Source organism: Scophthalmus maximus, chromosome 17 (assembly GCF_022379125.1).
Source record: "Scophthalmus maximus strain ysfricsl-2021 chromosome 17, ASM2237912v1, whole genome shotgun sequence".
Classification (NCBI taxonomy): domain Eukaryota; kingdom Metazoa; phylum Chordata; class Actinopteri; order Pleuronectiformes; family Scophthalmidae; genus Scophthalmus; species Scophthalmus maximus.
In genome coordinates, this window is record NC_061531.1 from 2145810 (window position 1) to 2151809 (window position 6000).

General features: G+C 45.0%; 1 protein-coding gene across 3 annotated transcripts in view; it reads right to left on the reverse strand.

The window, feature by feature from the left end:
* The window catches only part of jupb (junction plakoglobin b), a 127912-nt gene extending 122242 nt beyond the window's left edge, over positions 1-5670 (reverse strand). Inside the window, exons 1-2 of one of the 3 annotated variants that reach the window (XM_035616137.1) lie at positions 5454-5670; positions 475-547 (exon numbers count right to left, since the gene is read on the reverse strand). The gene's annotated coding sequence lies outside the window, so the exon portion shown is untranslated. Of the gene's footprint in view, positions 1-474; positions 551-5453 lie in introns of all 3 variants that reach the window. The other 2 variants (XM_035616135.1, XM_035616138.1) reach the window with 2 other exon arrangements.
* Positions 5671-6000: the final 330 nt, after the last annotated feature.

The window sequence follows — 6000 nt, forward strand, 5'->3', positions numbered from 1 at the left end:
TGTCCAGCTCTCACAGCTCGACCCGACATGCAGCATGTAGAGACAGAGACAGACCGGCTGCTCCGTGTGGCGACAGAGAGTGAACCAGTCGAAAGAGACAACGCTCTTTGCCACAAGTGTAACAAATGTTTTTCAAGTAAACTCGGTAACACCAGCGATCTGTCGAAGCAATTCGTGAAAGTGAAAGTACCCTCTTCTTCTTCTGGTCCAAGTTTGTTTTTTTGTTTTTGTTGTTTAATCGTGATTCCGATTGTGGATTGTGATTCTATCCCAAAAGATTGTGATATGAATTTTTTGGCCAGATCGCCCACCCCTATGTCCCCGCAGAATTTAGGAGCTGATCTGAGCAACTGATTCAAACAGGGATTCAAACGGCGATTGGTACATTTATAGTCGTGGATTCCTGCTTTGTATAATAACACAAAAGCCCAAACAGAACTAACTGTTCCAAGCACCCGCTGTCGCTTACCTTACCTTGTCTGTGAACGTCTGTCCCTAGTGAGAGGGTATTTTCCACTGCAGGGGGCATGTGGACATTCTCATCTTTCTTCTGAAAAAAATTGAAACTTGAGTAAAAATATAGTGAGTTCCATTAAAAAAAGATTTTGCTTTAGAACTGTAGTTTGTATTTGTTCTAAATCTATTAATAAAAAAAAAAAAAATAAAAAAAATAAAAAACAAGGACATTTCTCTGGCATTTCTAAATTTCGAAAACATACCTAACCATGATGCCACTGTATCGTATCGAACCGAACCGTGAATTTTTTCAACCGTTACACCCCTAACAGCTGTGCGTCTGTGGCTCAGGAGGTAGAGTCGGTCGCCCACCAATATACTATGCCGACCCACCAAGGTAAATACCTAAATGTAAATGTGAGTGTAATGTCTGCAGGAATCAGAAGCACCATGTCTAGAACTAATATACCAGAGGTGGCTAATGATTCAGATGAGAGTAAGCTCTGGAGAATAGTCTTGCTGCATTCATTATCATTCTGTTAAAGCAACATGATGTGAATATTACCTTAAAATAGCAGCCTCAAATTTATTTTAAAGGAATAGGGAGAATGGTGTCGCTTTCTCGTCGCCCGAAGACTTGATCTTGCACTTTGTAACTTTGGTAAGCAGGCATCATCTCCTGTGAGAAAATACGTTAATGACTAATAGTCGCAGCTTTCATTGATCCTGCCAAGATCAGGCTCAGCAGTTTCAAGAGTAATGCTGGACTGTAGATCAGTTAACATATTCAGTGATGAAACTTTTGAAATATCAAGAATTCTAAACAGAGTTTGGTATTTTTGTTAACGCAGCTGTGTTTCCAGTTCAGGTAATCAGGGATTATGAGTAATATCCACCATTTCGATGTGCTGCAGTTCAGTGAGTGGGACTACGCAGTCAGAGCGCAACTAAACACATTGATAGTTTGTAACCTTAACCCTAACCCTTTGTTTTTTTTCAACATATGAACCACCCTGTTAGGCTGTGGAGGGTGCTGTTGCTCAGTAAAAGTTACATTGTGTTGCTTTGATGCTGTGTTCGTTTCCGATCACAATCATCTTTGGTGGTGCTAAGCCCAGGATGCAGTGGGGCTTCTTCAAAATAGTGTTGAGAGAACATGTTTTTGTGGTGGAAAATCTGCATGTGATGACGTGATCACTGTCCTTAAAATGGCTAATTCCTCGCAAAGAACGAGCCATAAAAACTGTAAAACTCGCCTTCTAGTCCAGCCCCAGCGCCCAAGCCTCCCTCACCCTCTGCTCCATTTCCTCACCTCTCTCAACCTGAAAAGGGGACTGTAAGGCATTTCTGGTCCAGTGCGGTCTACATTTTGAACTCCAAGCTGCTGACTACCCCTCAGAGCGATCCAAGGTAGCCTTTGTTATTTCCCACCTTTGTGGCAGAGCTGAAGCATGGGCTGCAGTCGAGTGAAATAGAGACTCTACCATCTGCTACTCGCTGCCACTGTTTAATGAGATATTTAAGAAACTTGCCATTGAGTTCTGCACCCTCGCTGCAGACAGTGGGTGGAACAAAGCCATTCTGCTGGATGCTTTCCTGTTTGGACTGTCCAATCCATTAAAGGATAAGTTGGCTCCTCTCAATCTCCCACAAGATCTGGATTCCTTGATTTCCATGGCCATCAAGATAGACAACCGGCTTCTAGAGAGAGAGCGGGAGAGGAAAAGGTCCAGAGACGCAGTGAATCACTTCTCCCCCGGTTCTGATACTGCCTGATCTACACCAGCAGTTTGTGGATACTTCAAATGTTGGTATTGGAGCTGTACTTTCCCAGGTGGACAACAAGATGCCACAGACACTCTTCTTTCTACCCTGTCCTGTTCTCCGGAATCCCTCTGTCGTCTAACCTCTCGGCGGGCTCGCCCTACCCATCCAGCTCCGTGACAGCTAGGCACACTGCTTCAATCCTGTCCTCTGCTCTGCATCGCAGCCGCAGCTCACAAACTGTGTCAACACTTTAAGATAACATTTCTCTCTGCAGCCTTGCTTTCCTCTAAGTTCATTTTGCAAAAATATTGCCACCATTGCTTCAGAATTGTATTAATTGTTGCATTTACACGACTCTGCGCCGACGGCTTTTATTCTGACATGACAAGACAGAACGACGGAGTGCTGTTGAATCTTTGGGGGAGTACGGAGTAGGGTCAGGGTCTTTACTTAGTACCCGTGAGATGAAGTTGAATTTCTGTTCTGCTTATCAGTTATCTGTAAGGACGTGACTACCTGCAAGGAGGTTTTAATTCATCTGCCAGGACCTGACTTTCTACGTCATGCTCAATAGAGATCTTTAACATGCAGTACTTCAGTTCACATTTTGCCTATTGTTGCTTTGATGAACTGCCCCCGCACATTGTGTAGAAGAGGGAAGTGATTCCCACACGCAACGACCAATAGGCCTTTAATAAAAGCTCTCATGATTCAGTTGAAAAATAACAATAGTATTGTTTATCTAAATAATTCTGGCCTAATTTATCGTCTGACAAACAGTAGTTATTGTGACAGGCCTAGTGATAAATTCTCCCTCTGTTTAATAGAAGATCTGTTTTTAGTGGACACATGAAAAGTCTGGAACAGCAACATGATTCCACTCATTCAAAAATATCTGCTGCGCTTCTGTCACGTTACTCTAAACTCTTTTGTCCCAGTCAGGATGCTGTAGACTGATGAATCTGGTTTCCAGGGATCTTATTGGTCAGTAGTTTGGCTTCTGACAGGTTTTCATCTCCTATATCAAACTTAACCTGCTCTGTACGAGGTTAGTCGTTAAAAATAAGTTAACATAACCTGCTGGTGATAACCTGCTTCGTAGGACAGGCCCCCCAAATTCAAGCCCAGCGTGATTGTGTATAGTGACAAGTGAATTAACCAATCACATTGTGGGTGGGACCAAAAAGGATTGAGAGTCAGAGCTCTCTCACAGGGTTTACCTCTGTGCTGTCCAGACAGCAGGAAGGGCAAAGTAATAGGAGGGTGAATGGTGATGTTAAAATCCTAACTGGGAGGTTTTAATAGCTTCTGTTTCAATCTTACAAAATTACATAAAACTGCAATGCAAGATAAAGTGGGGTTGGGTTAATCGGAGAATCTAAATTGGCCATAGGTGTGAATGTGAGAGCGAGAGTGAATGGTTATTTGTCCTTGTGTCTCTGCGACCTTTATATGATGAAGTGGAACAGATGATGGCTGGATGCAAGATGTAGTTCATGGAAAATTGGGTCTAATCTCCGATAATTGTTCAGCTAGTGCTAGACAGTGCTACTGTCCAGGGATGCAAGGGACTTATCGTCGAAGTACATTATAGACATCAGGCAGATGTGGCCTAACTTCACCACATCCAATCATCACAAGACAATCTTTGGTGCATTAAGCTACATTGTGTACTAATTTGTTCACTATTAACTGACTACTTGCTCAGCTAGCTGACTGTGCTGCAGTAGCTGTGTCTATGGTGAAAGTATTCCAGCTCTAACTTATCAGTACAAAGATTATTATTTGATTTGTTGGTCTGGAATCCAATTTATCAACATGAAATAGCACACATCTTTTCATTCAACTATGTAATAAAATATTATATCGATTATCGATTATCTATCTACCTATCTATGGTAAATGGAATGTATTTCTATAGAGCTTTTCTGGTCATATAGACCACTCAAAGCGCTTTACATGAAAGTCAAATTCACTCATTCACACACATTCACACAGCACTATTTACCAGACCTTTTCTTTCTTTCATTCAAACACATTCATATGCTGCCGTATGAGCCGCCAAAGGCAATTTAGGGCAAGTGTCTTGCCCATGGACACATCGGCATGCGGACTGGCAGAAGTTGGGATCGAAGGTTGGCGGACGAACGACTCTTACCTCCTGAAACACAGTCGCCCAATCGCTCTATCTATACCTACCTACCTATTTGGCAGTCTGAAATAAGTGATCATCATATGAACTTAGTGTTAAAATATATTCGAGAATCTTCATTATTATGCTGTCACTAGTCGCGGTGTAGCAGCCTAGTGTGTGTGTGTGTGTGTGAGGGAGAAACTGACTTAAATACCACTGGTGACAGTGACATCTGTCCTAAAGGCTCTTTTTCTCTCACTACAGATGCATTTCACAGCCATCTGTTGGGAATGACACGCTTCGCTGCCCGCCGAAACAAACACGCCCACGTCAACGTGCGTGAAATGGGGCGGGGTCCGACAAATATTCATTTTTTGCAAGAAACTCAGGTGACGCTCAGTGAACACAACTGAAAGAAGGGGAAGAGAGAGGGAGAGATAGAGAGAGAGAGAGAGAGAGAGAGATGTCATGCAGGGGGACAGTGCACCGTCAGCCAACATGGAACGACTCACAGGAGTGAGTTTCACACACACAGACGGAGACACAGACACACACACACACACACACACACAGACAGAGAGAGAGAGACACACACACACACACACACAGACAGAGACACACACACACACACACACACACACACACACACAGACAGAGACACACACACACACACACACAGACAGACACACACACACACACACACACACACACAGACAGAGAGACACACACACACACACACATACAGAGACACACACACACACACACACACAGAGACAGAGAGAGAGACACACACACCTCCACACACACACAGCGGCGACGTCAAAGCCCCGGTCCTATTAACAGAGACATCATCATTCGCATCTCCAGCATCTATAGAAAGGCCACTGGAGGATGCGGTTCACGGTGAGTTGTGAGAGCCGGAGCTCTCACCCCGCAGATGACCGTCACACTGAAGTTGAAGGAGGACAGAGGGGAAGCAGTTCACATGATGCATGATGGGATGACAGATATTACAGATGCATGATGACCGACACGTCGCCTGTGGCCGTGCGTAAAGATGCGAGCTGGTGTCACGTGCTGAGCGGGTTTTGGTTACCTTGTCAACTGGACAGTCGTATGGAGCGGCTCCTGGTCGCAGCAGTGACAGCTTCTCTCCTCTCCTTACACCCACAGATCCGCGGCTCGCTCGCCTCCTCCACTCCCTCTGTGTCGCTGGGTCTCCGGCTGAAGACGACGTGCCGAGCGCAGCCAGCCGAGCGCAGTGAGAGGAGGGAACCGGCGGCGGCTCGTCTTGGCTGCTCCAGCGTCACCGGAGAGGGTGGGGAGAGGGAAGAGGTCTCACTCTGATGGCACGCTCCTCGTCTCACAGCCAGTGCTGCCGATCAGCGTACTGTGGTACAAGTGATGTAGTGCAGCACCTGGTCAGCTCCAGAAACTACATTTTATGTTCATCTTATTCACACGATTAACACTGAATAACGCACGACCACCCACAATCCAGAGTCTGTTGGGTTAACACTGTCTCCGATGGCCTTTCTGCATATGTGCATTCATGTACGGTGACAGTCCAGGAAGGAAGCACATCCACGACCCTTACTGCCTTGCTAGATAAAAGACACAATTTCCAGCATTCGGTCTAAGCA